Source organism: Hyaena hyaena, unplaced genomic scaffold (genome assembly GCF_003009895.1).
Source record: "Hyaena hyaena isolate Hyena2069 unplaced genomic scaffold, ASM300989v1 scaffold_79, whole genome shotgun sequence".
NCBI lineage: Eukaryota > Metazoa > Chordata > Mammalia > Carnivora > Hyaenidae > Hyaena > Hyaena hyaena.
Genome location: NW_024080711.1, coordinates 2572824 through 2589606, shown reverse-complemented (window position 1 = coordinate 2589606; position 16783 = coordinate 2572824). Strand labels below are relative to the sequence as shown.

Sequence of the window (16783 nt, the reverse complement as noted above, 5' to 3'; positions counted from 1 at the left end):
AGAGACCCGGGCCCAACTCCCATTGCGCCGGGGCCAGCCACGGGCGTGAGCACAGGCGCCCGAGGGGTGGAGGCGCGGAGCCACGCCGCACAGCGGCGGAGCCGCGTCCCTTCTCCCTCGCCCGCCCACGTCCGCGCGTCAGGACCTCGGCGCGCGGAGGAGCTGCTGCCGGGCGGGAGGGCAGGAAGCCACCAGGCTGTCGGCACCTGCACCCGGGGTCGCCCGCCCCGCCCCCTTTCGCCCCCTCCGAGTCTCACGCCTTTCTCTTCCGCTCCCTCCCTTCGCCGCGGGCCTCAGCCCGACTCCGCCCCACTCGCGCGGCAGCCCGGATGGCTGTGACGTCACCAGACCACGCCCACTTACTATAAATACTGGCGTCTCCGGCACCGCCTTCCCACACACTCTGGCTCCTCGCTCCGCCGCAGTGTTTCCCTTTTTTCCACCTTCTTCGCCTCTTCTCATCCTTTCTCGTTCCACGGCTCTGCAGTGTGACGAGGCCGAATCCTCTCCCCACCCAGTCCTCGCCATTCTTTTACCTGCGCTGTTGTTCTGTTTCTCCCCTTCGGCCGCCGCCGCCACTGCTGCACAGCTGGTGTCGGTGCCGCGCTTTTCCCCCTACGTCGTCCCCGCAGCCTATGGCCCAGGCCGCCTTGGGTATTTCTGCTCAAGGTAACCACATCCCTCTTTAAAAATTCCGCCGAAAAAGAGAAGACGCTTTACCCGACTCTTTGGGCCGTTATCTCACGTGAGTACCGACTCGAGGGGCGTGGGGGCGCGGGGCCGGCCTCGGGGAGCTGCCGGGTGCCTCCCGCCTGGGCCCCGCCACTCGGCTGGCGGCCCCGCAGCGCCCCGCGGCCGGCGGCCTCGAATATGGCGGACGGCGGTGTGTGGCGGCGGCCGGTACCTCCGCGGCGGCGCGGCCGGCTGGGGTGGCGGGCGTTCCGCGGGGCCCTCAGGCGGCCGCCTGTCGCTCGGCGGAGCCGGGAGCCGTCGCGGTTAAGGCGAGGGGGCGTGTGCGTGTGGGGGCGCTCGCGGGGGTCTCTGCCGGGGGTTCGGCGCCGTCTCCCGGCAGCGTGCGGCCCCCACCCCTCTCCCGTGGTGCATTGCTGTTTCCGGGGAGGGGGCCGGGCCGCAGCCCTGAGGGGCCTTGGTCCGGCAGCCCCGGCCCACAGCCGCGTTGCGACTTCTCCCGGATCCCCGCGGGCGGCGCGAAGGGCTGCAACGGCCGGGGCCTTGGGTTATGAATGGAGCGGGGCGGGCCCGGCGGCGGCCTCCTGTGACAGCTGCCGGAGGAGGACCGGTTCTTGGGGGTGCGGGGAGTGCGGCCCCCCTCTGGTGGAGGAAAGTTGACGCCACTCGGGGCCCGGAGGCAGGGAAGCCCCGGTGTCAGGTAGCTAGTGTGAGGCCCTTGGCCCCTTCTGGAAGCCTCGGGGCTTCTGCTCCGCCCTCTGCGGCTCTCCTGATTGGACCAAATTGCCTTCATTCACCCCAGTCACCTCCTGGAGCCTGAGGATTAGTCACCATGGCTCCGTTTTCCCGTCCGCGCCACGATTCCTGGGCAGTAAGAGGGAGAACCGTAGGCTTCGGTGGCTTATCAAGTACTATTTTGGCTGCCAACGGGAATGATGGTGACGTGTTTTAACTCTTGCCCAAAATATTTCTGAGCGTATGTTTTTTGAGCTAACCTGCTGGTTCGGATACCTGAGGTCGGTTACACAATTTACAGCTCCATTGATGTTCCGACTTAACTGTATTTTGTGGTGGCACCTCGGACCTGTTAAGGTGTTGTCTGCCTCGTTGTGTTTCCACCTTTAAGCTTGGGTGCAAATCTGAAGACCCTTAAGGGAGAGGGAAGTGCTGTGTAATCTGGCAGCAAAAGGGCTAATGATTGTCGAGCTAGACCCTAATCCTTTAGTTTTTTGCAAATGTCAGAGTGCAGATGATGCTGGTCATGAAAGCAAACCCCTGAGGGGTTTACATTTAGTAGGAGGATAGGCTTCTAATGAATACAGGTGATATAATAGGTGTAGTAATCAAATCAGTGCCTTCTCGTGCCACTCACGTTTAACTTAATAAATTTTCAAACATACAGGGAAGGTGAAAGAATTATACCTTCTCCTGGATTTATTTAACGTTTTACTTTGCCATCCTGCTATTCATTCATCAATCCTTCTCATTTTCCCATGTGTTTCAAAGTCGGAGACACCAGAACACTTAACCCTTCCAACTTAAGTTCATGAGCATATATCGTAGCCTAATACTGTTTATTTCTTCCCCCCCCAAAAAATCTTTGGATAAAATTCACATAACCTTAAAATGCACAGATTTTTAAGTATATCATTTGATGAGTTTTGACAAAACAGAGTTGTGTAAACCAAACCTATCAAGATGTAGACAGCGTTGGCCCCACCCCAGGAAGTTCTCTTTTGCCCCTTCAGATACCGTCCCTCCACTCTCCAGAGGCAACCAGGATTCTGATTAGCTTTGTCTAAAATGAAATTGTACTGTTTTGCATTCTTTTCTGTGAGAAACTAACTCAGCATGTTTTTGATATCCATTGGAAGTGCATGTATCAGTAGATTGTTACTTTTATTTCTTAGTGGTAGTTGATTAGGGGAGTACTTTGATTTTGTAAAATAAACTGGAATAATTTTAGATTTACAGAAAAGTTGTAAAGATAGCATACAGCTGCATACTTCTCACGCAGTTCACTTTATTAGCATCTTACAGTGGTACACTTGTCAAAACTAAGAAACTGACTTTGCATTACCATTAACTAAACTCTAGGCTTTATTTGAATTTCCTCAGTTTTTAATGTCCTTTTTCTGTTCAGGATAATCCAGGGTATCATGTTACATTAGTTGTCCTACCTTTCCCAGTTCTCTCTGATCTGTGACAGTTTCTTAACCTTGTTTTACATGCCCTTGACAGCCTAGAGAAGTAGTGGCCGGATACCCAATTGATGTCGCCTAATTTGGCCTTGTCTAATATTTTTCTCATGATTGCACTGGAGTTTGGGGTTTTTGGAAAGAATACCACATAGCAACTTTAAAAGTCATTGGTAAATGCAATGTGTTTTATTCAGAGAAATACTGATAATTTGGGGGTACTAGGCTTTGGGATAGTACTGTAAAAGTGATGGGAGGTTTTTGGGGTTTTTGGTGGTAGTGATCTCCTGCTGACCAGTCAGGGCTAGTTCTGATGCTGTTCACTTAGATGTAACAAGAGATCTTGTCTTCAGTTAAGGAACTTGATTGCAGTGTTGTTCGTGATCCAACTGACTTACACATACTATTCTAAATGAGGAAAATTTATCTTTTCCTGTACCTCTGTTTCTCCACATTTTCATTTAACTCCTTGATTTAACTGTACATGTATTTATCCTGTATGTAAATGGCCCTTTTACCCAGTATACCCCTTTTATTTTACTAAAATGTGCTTTTCATATTTTAGGGCTTTCATTTCCTACTAGTTTCTTTTGTTGTTGTTAGATGGAAATGTAGAAATGATGAACATTTTTGAATGTCTGAAGTGTACTATCCTTGGTATTTTACATCACTGCTCTCGGCTTGAGTTAAGCAAAACAGTTGTGTGGATGTGGATACATGGAAGGGGGGACAGATGAGTGTGTCTCACCCAGAATAATTATCCTATTCCTTAGGATAATTGAGAGTAAACTCTGTCTCCAGGATGAGTCAACTTTTAATTTATTTTTAAAATTATCTTGGTGTGGGAAGAATCAAAATCTTTGTTTTTGAGTACATTATTTGGAATCTAATGTAAGGCTATAATCACCGTTGCATGTTGGTAAGGGTTCTTGACTCATCAAGAATATGTGAGCATATTCTAGTAAATTAAAAGAACTGCAAGGAAGCTTCTGTTCTGGTGGAGATGTGAGATACTTTATTTTTAAATTTTAAATTTTGTTTTGAGATGCTTTAGATAGGCCTAGAGTACTTCTGAAATTTCTCTGATTCTTAACCTTATAATCTCTGGTTAAATCGTTTTTCTCGTTTCCTTATCACCCTTTCTAGCAAATTTTGTCCGGTTATATTTAAAGTAGCAACCACTGAATTATGATTTCTAAGTACAGATATAGTGGTTTAGAGGTGAGAAAAGTCCATCCAGTCAAACCATAATAGGTAATAACCATTTTTAAAACTTAGCATTTTTGTAACATGCTAAGCACTTTCACATTCGTGTGTTCTTGTGATAGTAAAGAGACCTAGCGGGGTGGGTTAGGTATAAGGAAGAGAGGTATAAACTTCCAAGTTACTTGCCTAATCTGTAGGGCAATTCTCAAATGTTATTTCACATTTGTAATGTATTATTAAGTCCTAGATTTTCTTTTTGGTATGTAGTAAGATTTTATATTTTAAGCAAAGAAGAACTTGCGATTTGGAGAGTGAAAGAAATGTTCTGGGTAGTTTCAGATTACAGATCATACTAGAACATTATACAAATTAGGTTGACCAGGGTACTTGGGAATTTTGCAATTTTAGTCCACTGAGAAATTTGGGTTTTGGAGGATAAATAAAAGCAAAAATGAAATTGGATGAAGGCTGGAAACTGAGTAGGTAGATAAAGCAACTTGGTAAGATCATGATATCAGTTCTTTGAATTTTGTACTACAGGAGCTTGGAAATTTTTACTACATAAAAAATACTTGGTAGTATGGTAAACCCTTTCAAAACATTATTTGTGTAATGTGACTAATGAAACACTTTTTAAAAATTAGAACATACCCCCACAGTTAATCTATAAATCAATTTAACTTGCCTGAAGCACAGTGTAACATAGTTTTTAATTTAGGACTGTTTGCTACTACTTTTATTTCCTTCTTTAGGGCGAACTTTCTGACCAAGTATACAACTACCCAGAGGGCCTAGGAGAAGTGCTGTATAGAGAGCAGTTCGACTTCAACGCTGAGCCACCTTGGGAACCTAGCTGATGATAGGGGGGTTCCATCTCCTAACTTGTCCATGTAAGTATTTTCACATCTGTGCCGGGGATCTTGTAAAATTGAAGTAAAGTAAGTTCTTGTTGTTTCATCTTTTTCCGAATTTGAAATTGTATTTACCTCTTAAAGTACAGTGACCCTTAATGTGCTTTTTAAAAGTTATAAAATAGGGGCACCTGGGTAGCTTAGTCGGTTGTTTGAGAGTTCAACTCTTGATTTCAGCTCAGGTCATGATCCCAGGGTTGTGAGATCAAGCCCTGGCTCTGAGCTGAGAGTAGAGCCTGCTTGGAGTATTTCCTCCCTCCCTCCATATGCGTGCCTTCTCTCTCTCTCCCTCCCTCTCTCCCTCCCTCCTTCTCTCTCAAAAAATAGAGGCTTGACAGTTAAGGGTTTACGGATTCAGTTTTATATGCATTGTTTACCAGTGACTGAATCACTTAAAATTTATTTTGGACACATAACAAACATTACTTAAATACATACTGTAGACTGAGTTTTAGTAAATCTTACTAGCCCAGGTTTTACCATAAGTTGGAGAGGTTTTTTTGTTTTCGTTTTGTAATTTAATGTGTAGGCAGGCAGTTGGCTAATTCCATCATTCAACCATTTAACTTGGTAAATTTTCAGGTATTTGGTCTTAATCAGAAAAAAACAACAGCTTTAAATAGAGCAAAAGATTGTTTATCATTCCACTCACAGCATGGTGTATGAGAGGTGAATCTTAGTTCTTGTTTAGTTATGAGCATCTTGCCAGGTATAAAGTGATTATTAGAGTTTAAAATTGTTTTATAAAGTGACTTTATGTAATACTCAACTGGTGAGGAAAATGATTGTTTTTAGAGGACTTGCTGAGAGATGATAGATATGTCTACTAGCATGCTATTTGCTGAACAGATTTTTTTGAATAGTTTTTGCCTGTACTTGATTTTTCTGTGTGTGGATTTTACTTTTGAGTTGAACACCTATGCAAAATACAACTCCACAGTGAACTGTTGTTTAAATTTGCTGCTGAATTTGTATAGTTAAAGTTTTAAATTTATTTTAGGTTTCTTGCTATTGAAATTTGGGTTTTGAGGTTCGGGTGTTTTTTTTGTGAGTGTTTTTTTTTTGTTTTTTGTTTTTGTTTTTAACATTGAGAGAGAGCATGTGTGTGCGTGCTTAGGGGAGAGACAGAGAGAGGGAGACTGAGGACCTGAAGTGGGCTCTATGTGGGCTCAAACTCCCCAACATGACCCTGAGCTGAAATTGGGAGTCTGGTGATTAACCAACGGAGCCACCCAAGTGCCCTGAAGTTTGGATGTTTCTAAGTTGTGGAGACGCTTGGAATAACCATTGAAATTTTCAGGAAAGTATAGGTTATCAGTTTAGTGTTTCTGTAGTCTGATTTTGTTAAATAGATAGTATCAAATAAAAATGTTCTCTCTAAAGTGTGTTAAAGCAGACCTTTTCAACACATTTATAAGGCTCAAGAGTGGGGAGAATAAGTTTATATAATATTTCTTGAAAGTTTTACTGAGTTAGAAACCTGACCGGAGGGTTTCCTCAAACTGGCTTTCTCTTAGCTATGAGTTTGAGCAAATATGTATTCTTAAAATCACAGCTATAGCCAGAACAGTTCCCCTTTTGCCTTAAACTGTTACAGTGACATCTTATTTTTTTGAGTGTATTAACCACCCCTTTGTAATGTAGTGTGGTATTGGGATTAGCATCACCTGCTACAGAAATGCAGAATCTCAGCCCCACCCAAACCTGGGTGGATGCATTTTCACCAGGTGGCTTGTGTGCATATTAAAGAGAAGCACTGTGACTGCCATCTTAGGACCAAGTCAGTTACCTCTTAATTTTTGTTAGTCATCTGTTCTAATTCTAGTATATCTGATGATCCTCCCTTCTTGGCCTGGAGATTTAACTTTTCTGGGGTGGCGTCTAGTTGATTAGAATCATGAGTAGATTTAAGATGGTAATTTAAGAACAAGCTTCATGATTTAAGGAAGGTCATATTAAAAGATAGGCTTTTAGTTGAAGTCTCTTTAATGAAAACTTAACTTTGCATTCTATTTAATATCTAGTGAACTTGGAAAATCCATAATTAACTCCTTTGGGGGTAGATGAGTACAGATAGAATATACTAAAGACACTTATTTATTCTGCAGGTTCTGGCAGCCAGAGTAACTGATTTTTACTTGTTATGCACAAATACAATGTATACTATGTTAAAGGAAACTTTAGTACTTGGTGCTTTGCTGCAAAGCTGCAGGTCCACAATCCCTTATATGTATCATTCTGAAATTCAAAAGTTACTTAAAACTTTTTTTAAGGTTTATTTTTTGAGACAGAGAAAGAGATAGCATGAGCTGGGGAGGGGCAGAGAGAGAGGGAGACACAGAATCCCAAGCAGGCTTCAGGCTCTGAGCTGTCAGCACAGAGCCCAACGCGGGGCTTGAACTCACAAACTGAGATCATGACCTGAGCCAAAGTCAGGCACTTAACCAACTGAGCCACCCAAGCACCCCTAAAATCTGGGAAATTTTATTTATTTAAAAAATTTTTTTTTGATGTTTTATTTCTGAGAGAGAGAGAGGCAGCATGAGCAGGGGAGGGTCAGAGAGAGAGGGAGACAGAATCAGGAGCAGGCTTCAGGCTCTGAGCTAGCTGTCAGCACAGAGCCCGACACAGGGCTCGAACCCACAAACCATGATATCATGACCTGAGCCAAAGTCGAACGCTTAACCGACCGAGCCACCTAGGTGCCCCTAAAATCTGGGAAATTTTAAATTTAAGAAAAGTCACTGGCCCCAAAGGTTCTTGACTAGAATTAATGAAAATGGCAATAGAAAATTTTACATTCCTGAAAGGTCCTTAGATATTAATAGTGTTATACTGGATATTTAAAATCCTGTTGAGCAACAATACTGTTTGGAAAACCACAAGTCGTTACAAGGGCTTAACACTGGCTTTTGTAGAAAATACTTTCATTTGCACAGCATCGGAACATATAGTTAGGTGAACTCTATTTGAATAATGTAGTACTTCAGTAGTGCTGTGCAGGTGGTCTAAGTTCTAGGATTTCCCTCCACGGGTTTTTAAATCAGGTAATTGAATTTTGAGATCATTTATTAAGTGTTTAGGAACTTAAAGAGTTGGTTACATAAGAGCTTTTCTTTGAAAACCTTTTTAGAATATATGTATGACGTAATATGCGAGCACTGTAAAGATATTTGACAGGTGTTTTAACACTAATAGTATCTAAGATTAATGAAGGTCCTCTTATTGTGGAAACAATTTTGCATGCCTTTAAGAAAAAATTCCTTAGGGCTTTATGCTGGAGTGGATTTTTCAGTGGGCTAGATTCTCAAGTTATTTTAGCCAGAGCTCCATTTTATAATTAATAAGCCTGATAGAAAAATCTTAAGTAGTCCTTTCTAGAAGACTAAATTCTCTTCTAACCAACTGCTTTTAGCTGATCTGGTGATGAAGTCACATTGAATTAATCATTACCGTATACTTTTTAGTAAATTGTATCTAAATCTAGAAAAAGGTTACAATTAATTGATTTGTTTAAATGGGCTCTTAAAACTTCCAAGTATTTTATGTGGTGGTCATTAGTTGACTATGTTCACGGAAGAACTCCATAAGAATAATCAGCATTTTATTTTTTAATGTTTATTTTCGAGAGAAAGAGTATGTGGGAGAAGGGCAGAGAGAGAGGGAGATACACAGTTTGAAACCAGCTCCAGGCTCCTAGCTATCAGCACAGATGTTGATGCAGGACTCAAGATAATGACCTGAGCCAAAGTCGGAGGCTTAACTGAGCCACCCAGGCACCTGGAGTCATCAGCATTTTAAATATTCATGCTCTGTCTCCTGATTGGGAATATTTATGTATGCCTTAATAGTACCCATCCTACCTAAATTAGAATTTTTTTAACTAGGGAAGAAATGATCTGTATGAATGTACTAGTATTGTTTCCTCCTGTTATTACTATTGTCAGTAATAAAGTCAAGTTTTTGACTTATGGGGAAAAAATTTTAGTTTTCGTAATTAACAGACTTTGTGATGGAAGTAAATTCAACAGAACAATCCTTAATAGTTGTTAGTGCCTTTGACAAAAAGCTGAATAAAACTGCTATCCTTGAAATATCAGTTTTTAAAGCATATGTATCCCTTGGCATACATAAAATAGTATTTGATGGTTCCTCACTGCTTGTGTAAATTAGTGGGAAAGTATTCTGTACAAGAACAGTGTGAAAATATGCTAATGGATAAAACAGCATTTGGGGAACATGAAGTTTTTTTCCTTTGGGCAAATTTAGAATCTTTTCTGGAAGGACCAAAAACATTGAAAAGCAATGCAGAGCAATTTTTAAAAGGGGTAAAATGGTTCTTAAATTTATTACAAAAGACAGTTGAGCCAAGAGAATTAACAGTGGCTACCAATCTGTATGTTCCATTAAACTCTTTTTATCTGGTCTTATTTGAGTTTTTGAGACTCCCCTCTAGCCCCCCAAAATTTTGAGACTCTTAATTCCAAATTGGAGTAAATAAGTTATTTGTACCTTGTATACTGTAAAATCTAGGTAAATAGTAGGCAGGTGTAGGCTGGCTTATTGTTCAGATAAGCCTGACACTTTACTTGCAAAAGTAAAGTGCCCTCACATTGGTAAGGCATAGGAAACCAATATTTTCTGTCCTTTATCTCCATTCCAGGATCATCCATGCACACTTAAACGATTTGTCACAACCTAACTGAAGCAGAGGTTTAGCCATCCTTTTCTCTAATCCAATGAATAATGTGAAGAATGTTATGTCAGTAATAGAAAATATTTGTACAGCACACTGAGTTACAAGGATTACACTGATGACGTTCAGCCTGCATGGGTCATATTCAGCCACCATGAGATGAGATCTTAAATGTCTATAATTGACTTAGAAAAGGACCCAAGATAACTCTTGTTGAATGCCCGTCTCCAAACTGTTTTTGCCTTTTCTTCATTATCTTATGTAAGCATGCATTTTAAATCTCTCTTCAGAATTTGCTATGGAGTTTGTTACTTTACTTTTTGTGCCCTTACAGTCTAGCTTTGTAAACTTGTGAATAGATCTTTGTTCTCTTTTTTTTTTTTTTTTAATGTTTTTTTATTTATTTCTAGGAGAGAGAGACAGCGTGAGCAGGGGAGGGTCATAGAGAGAGGGAGTCACAGACTGAAACAGGCTCCAGGCTCTGAGCTGGCAGTCAGCACAGAGCCCGACGCGGGGCTCGAACCCACGAACCGCGAGATCACGACCTAAGCGAAAGCCGGACGCTTAAGCCACCCAGGCGCCCCATAGATCTTTTTTCTCTTGATCAAAGTTATTTGGGGGTAGAGAAGTTTAAAAGTTAAAACTAAATAAAATTTAAGATTCTGTTCTTAGTTGCACGAGCCACATTGTGAGTGCTGGGGAGCTATATGTGGCTAATGGCTGCTATTTTTGGCAATTATAAAATTGCATTTACCACACAAAGTTCTACTGGACAGCATTGTTCTAGGTGTTATTAGTTTTTGGTTTGGTTTGTTGGGGTTTTTTCTTCCTAATAGGAACAATTGAATTTTATTCAGCAGTCTGTAGCCTGGAAAACAGACATTCCTGAGTTTAAGGTCCTGCAATTTTGAAAAACACCTGTACTAGATCGTTTGTATATATTAACCAGCATTATAGGTGCATATTTTACATTGTCTTATTTTCTCATTGATGTGAACTGTTATGGATTATAACTCAGACCAATTTTAAATCTTTTTTAAGATTTACTATTTATATTTAGTATATCCATTTCTCTTTAATATGTTTTTCATGTATATACAAGTTAGCTATCATATAGTGCTGATTTCAGGAGTAGATTCCAGTGATTCATCATCCCCTATGTATTAACACCCAGTGCTCATCCCAGCAAATGTCCTCCCTTATGCCCCTTACCCATTTAGCCCATCCCCCAACCCATAGCCCCTCTAGCAACCCTCAGTTCTCTGTATTTAAGACTCTTTTATGTCTTGTTCCCTTCCTTGTTTTTGTATTACTTTTGCTTCCCTTCCTTTATGTTTTATCTGTATCACAAATTCCTCATGAGTGAAGTCATATATTTGTCTTTCTCTGACTAATTTCACTTAGCATAATAATACCCTCTAGTTCCATCCACGTGGTTGCAAATCGAATATTATTGTTAACATGAGTAGTATTAGATGTTATAATCTTAAAACATTGATTAATAAGAAGCATAAAAATTACGCATTCTTTCTCCTTTCATTTAATAAAAAATTTCCTTTAACTGTAGGTGCTTTTCAGTTTTATATTTTAGTTTAATTCTTCACTGTGCTTTTAGGATGTAACTTCCTACTACGATTTTATGTGCTTATATAGACAAATTGATATTAGGTTTATGTTGAATATATGGTTTTTCGTCTATTTCTTGGCTTTTTACTGCAAGGACCCTCTGATACTCTAAAGAGCTCCTAAATAAGTATAATTCTAGGTTCTAGATGAATTTCAGTTCATCTAGGTTAGGCATGGCCAAAAGTAGGATGAGATAGCTTAGTATGTTCAACATGGACATTCTAACAAAAACAATCCCCATATAATCCTCAGTGAGGTATTTGCTCTCCTAAATTCAAGAAGAGCTCCCACAAGTAAGAAAAAGCAAAAAAACAATGGGAAAATGAGCAAAAGACTTGAAGACCATTTTTCACTAAAAACTTGGCAGTTCCATTCCCAGTATGTAGCCCTAGACCAGTGCTACTTAAACTGTCAGCCAGCAAGCTAGACTCTTGTACTACAGTTTAAATAGCAGTGCCCTTAGGTACATAAATAATAGAAGTTAGGTCATAAATAATATAAAGAATATAACAAAACATGGGAAGTAACCCATAGATCCAGCTCAGATAAATAAATGGTATAGCTACACAAAGTACTACATAGCAGTGAAAATTAATGGACTCTGGTTGTATCTGTCGGCAAGGGTGAATTGAGACTAAAGCTGAGCAAAAGAAGTCGGTCATGAGAGAAGAATAATAGATGCTATTTATAGCAGTAAACCAATAAAAGCCAATGGTTTAGAGGCATGTAGAATAATAAAAGTATTAAATAGCAAGGGAATTAATGATCAGAAAAGCATGAACACGATTATTCTAGGGGAGATGCAACTACTGCCACCTGGGAAAGCTGTGTACGGCTTCTAGGGTATTCTATTTCTTAACCTTGTATTTGTTGCAATAATTGTATTACACATGTGTTTTATATATAATGACAAACTTTCTTCTTGAGGTGACTGTGATATCTGCTCTAAAGTAATGAAAATAGTGTATTTTTTTTAAAGAGTTATTTTGCATCTGTACTGCACCTGAAGGCTTAGAAAGAATGAAGTGTTAATATGGTTGTAGTTTGCTGTTCATGTGGATTATAGTAATCTTTAATGTTACTACATCTTACTTACCAAAAGGCCTTTAAGTATTTTACTTGTGTGAGGGTACATACACTTCCTCCAGGAAAAAAACTTCTTCACATCAAATAGTCAAGACGAATTTTTTAAATGAAGACTAATCTTGTCAATTCCACACACATTGTATGAAAATCCTGTATTTTGTTTTCTCATTAAGATGTATTTTAGAATTTTGTGAGACATTTCATAGGGCAGCCTTTACCTAGGCATTTCAAACTTACTCTGTTGAGCTCATTTCCTTTAGGGTTTTTCTCCTCCACCTTTAAATACCTCCTGTTCATTTTTAACTCTTGTCCTTTAAAATAATTCTTCAGCAGTCACCTATAATATTCTTTTTCTAGGATTATTTAGGGTTTCCTTTTTTTCCTTTATTACTTTTCACCTTATCACCTGAAAAATAAGGGTGCTTATTGCCATTTTCGCTTTCCACTTAACTGTTGATTGAAGCATGCTCTGTCCTGATTATCCTAAGTACTCAGTGTAGGTTGTTATTCTGCATCACTTATTTTTGGTCCGGTATGGCAAAAATCCATATGGCCTTTGCACAATTTATTGGAACTTTGTACCATTTCCAGTATGTAGCTTCCTGACATTATTTTTGGTGGTTTGAACCTGCTCCAGGCCCCCATCTAAAGTGCCAAAGTTCTCCTCTAGAATCCTCTTCTAGTATTCTTCTGCCCAGTTATTTCTAAAAGTATTCTATGTGGTAAGTAACGTTTCCCTCAGGTAGGATACAGAGGTGACTTCAACAGCATTGTGTCTTTTTAAAGTTGTTAGCTGAGATTTAAGTCCTCAATTGACTATGTAAAAAAAAAAAGTGCTCTTCGGCTTCTTTATAGTAGTAATTTCAAAATGTCTCAAGTTCTCATTTTTTTAAATGAGTAAAAAGTCCTTTTAGAGAAGTGGTTGCTATATTATGGTTGGGTTTCCTGCTTACATGTCTCTGAAACTGTACTCTCAGCCTTTCAGCTCTCCCTGTTCTACTTCCAGGGAGGTCTTCACTTCAGCAATCCAAGACTCATATTCATCCAGCTTGGTGTCAAGTGGGCTGTTGCTGCCAGAATTATCTTGTGATTATTTGAGAGATGTATCAGTTTCTTCTGAAGTACAATCAACTATAGAAGCCTTTGTAGCAGGTGTGTAACAAGGCAAGTGCCCAGCTGCTGCAGCCACTTCTCTTGGCGCTTCCCTCTCAATGAACATGAGGACTCAGCGGCCTCATGGAAGGTTCCAGGGAGCAGTGCCGTTCTTTGGAGCCTTCTGTTTCTTTGGCAGCTCTTCATAAAAAACATATTCCCAAAAAACACCAATATAAGGTGTAAATAAGAAATGTTAAACATTTTTTTCTTCCCAGCTATGATATCCAGAGGAAATCCCTTACAAAAGTAGTATTGTGATTACAGCACTTGTACTAGTATAAAATAAACAGCTTATGGTTAAGGTTTTCGGTTGTGAATATGGCTTAAAGACTTGTAAGTAAAGAATACTTCTAGTATCTGTTGATGAAAATAAACTTCAGAGCTTTTATGAATTGATTCCAGTTGAAGAAAATCTAAGGTTTTTATATAGGGTAGGTATTCTGAAGTTTAATGTAAATACTTCAATGTCTAGCAGCACCAGACTATAGTATATAGTGGGTCATAATGTGTTGGAGCCAGTAAGACAGTCTCTCTCTCTCTCTCTCTTTTTTCAATAAGCCACAAAAAATGGTACAGTGTCTGTTGGAAATTATACCTAGGATTGGAGCATTGGGGGCAAGTTTGGCATTACCTGGTTTGAGTGCATTCTTAATACAGAGGTGTCTAGAAATTCCCTGTGGTGCTTGAAATTGAGGTGGATTAACTTGGCGATCTGGTATACAATATAAACTCTGCCCACCCACAAGACACATACACACTTTCATTCTGGGTCCATAGAACATGCTATACGTATCATAGATTTTTGGTTTAGTGTATTATTACCAAGTAACTTCAAATGATTTTTTTTTTTGAAAACTAGCAAAATGTTTCTTTAGTGCTTTAAGGCAGAAATGTAGAACATAAACCTTTCTTGAGACAGTGGAGCTTTAAAATATTTTTTGCTAACATGTTAAGAAAATTAGGCAAAGGCTCCTGGTGGTAGGAGTATGAACTACTTTTCATATTTGTTCAGTAAGAGAGGCACGATATTAGGGATAGGAAAGATAACCACCTAAGCCTTTTCAGTTGTGGGAAATATTGGGCTTCCAAGTGACATTTCATTTGAACAAAGTTTGTTGACTTAAGATGTGTTTGAAAATCTCCCTCCTGAAGGCCTTATTCTGTAGATTCTTAACAGGAATTAGTTTTTCCTGTGCATAATTTTTAGCTTTTAACAGTAACTGATATTTGAGCTTTGCGTTTATATGCGGGTCACTTTTGTCTCAAGTTTTGGGCTCCTTTTAAGAATGTGAACGATGTACTATCTTTTTCAACACACTTTGAAGTTGAAGGAGTTCATTGCTGTCACAAGCCAGCCCTAACTTTAAGAACTCCCCATTCTTAAAAGTTGTGAAGTCCTTTGTCCCATCTGTTTGTGAGCACCTATTCTGAACTAAGACATAGGGGAGTATCAGAACCTGTGGGGACCATTTAAGAAGAGAGAGAGCTCACTTATGCCCACCATCTTTTATGTATAGGCTCTATTAGTGTTGGTTTAACAGTTTTATTGCAGTTCTCAGTATAATTAAGGAAATCCAATAATATTACTTGTACTACATCTGTTTTAGTGGTTTAGGTATGTTAGTCCCTTAATTCTTTCTTTAAGTACTGCCAAGTATAACAAGTGAATTATATTTTTTCCCATCTGAGTCCTTTTTGCGAATCGACTAGGGAATGGTGAATGAACACTGTGTTTACTTTTGAAGTGAGAGTTCCATTTCAATGATAATTGTACAGCAATTCCACAGCATTCTTTCCGTTACAGCAGGGCACACTTTCCGGTATTTTAGTTCATGTTATTATTTGTCAACTGTTTTAGTTTGTTTCTGGGTTATATTTTAAAAATTATTTCACTTCCACAAAAGTCTGATCTATAGTGACAGAAAGTATTCAATGGTTACCTGAAGCAGATTTGGGGATTTACTACAAAACGGACATGAGGGAACTTACCCTTTTGGTTAGTGGATACACAGATGTATACATTTGTCAAAATGAGTTGCACAATGTTTCATGTAAATTGTTGATATTATGGATAATAAAAAGAAAATGGTTTCATATTTGGGTTTACCTGAGAATTAGGCCAAAGATACAGAAGAACAGCAAGGTTAAAATCTAGAAAATAGTCATAAAGGCTAAAAAGCTATGAATAGACATAAAAGGATGTTCTGATGCTATATGTAAGTTGGATTTCCAAAAAAAGGAATCCTGTGTTTTCCTAGGATGGGGTGCTGGAGAGACTTGATTTTTTTTCCTTTTAAACATAATTTGATCATCAGCATCTCTGGAACTGGTTTGTGCTCAGATGTGGGTAATACCATTATTATGGGTTTTTTAAGGATTAAGAGATATAATATGTATAGATAAAGTTCTTACAAAAGTGCTTGGCACAGTGCCATAACATGTTTGCTGTTAAGAATGTAGGTATTCAGCAGGTAAGATGCATGTTTTTGTAAGTACTGAGGATCCTGATACTAGTCCTTTCTATAAGGACTGCAGCTATAGGAAATTGAGGAACATATCACTGTGACTGTAAACTAGACTTTTTGCACGTGGCAGCAGTTGCCTATGAGGTCCATAATTCATAACTTAAGGTTCCCAGGTAAATACTACATAGAGACTTAGGCGTTTCATGAACTGAAAAATTAGACTGAAGATCTTTTTTTCATTATTAAGAGAATAAGTGAAAGCTGTTTGACCAAAAAGATTTGTGATGGCTAAACTGAACTGTAAGTTTTTACTCTTTCTTATACATATATTTGATATTTTTTAATAAGTAGCTTTTATCATTTCTATTTTCCTCAGTGTCTAGTTGAATATCCCCCTAAATTGTTACTCTAACTGGAGTTAGGTTGTTTAAAATAAAATGTATCCTCAGGCCTAAAACGTCTGCTTTCTGGGCACAGGTTTACATCATTTCTGGTATAACAACCTTTAGAGAATGTCCAGGCTACAATGTGACTTTATTGTAGAAGTATTAAGTCTAAAAGTCTAATGTAGATATGCCTAAGTTAACTACTTTGGTAAAATAAAAATATCCTCATCTTTTCTGTTTCTGTTGTTGCATGAAGGAGATTTGATGAGCTATACACTGAATGTAGTTGACTTCTTGGAGATGAAGTTAGTGTTTTAAAAGTTAAAAAAGTATTTTTATTTCATGGAATCTGACTAATGTTACG

At 39.4% G+C, this 16783-nt stretch overlaps 1 protein-coding gene across 3 annotated transcripts in view; it reads left to right on the top strand.

The window, feature by feature from the left end:
- Nucleotides 1-390: 390 nt before the first annotated feature.
- The window catches only part of AZIN1 (antizyme inhibitor 1), a 29315-nt gene continuing 12922 nt past the window's right edge, over nucleotides 391-16783 (top strand). The window contains exons 1-3 of one of the 3 annotated variants that reach the window (XM_039233812.1): nucleotides 391-745; nucleotides 4847-4984; nucleotides 13420-13565. The gene's annotated coding sequence lies outside the window, so the exon portion shown is untranslated. The remainder of the gene's footprint in view (nucleotides 746-4846; nucleotides 4985-13419; nucleotides 13566-16783) is intronic. The other 2 variants (XM_039233811.1, XM_039233813.1) reach the window with 2 other exon arrangements.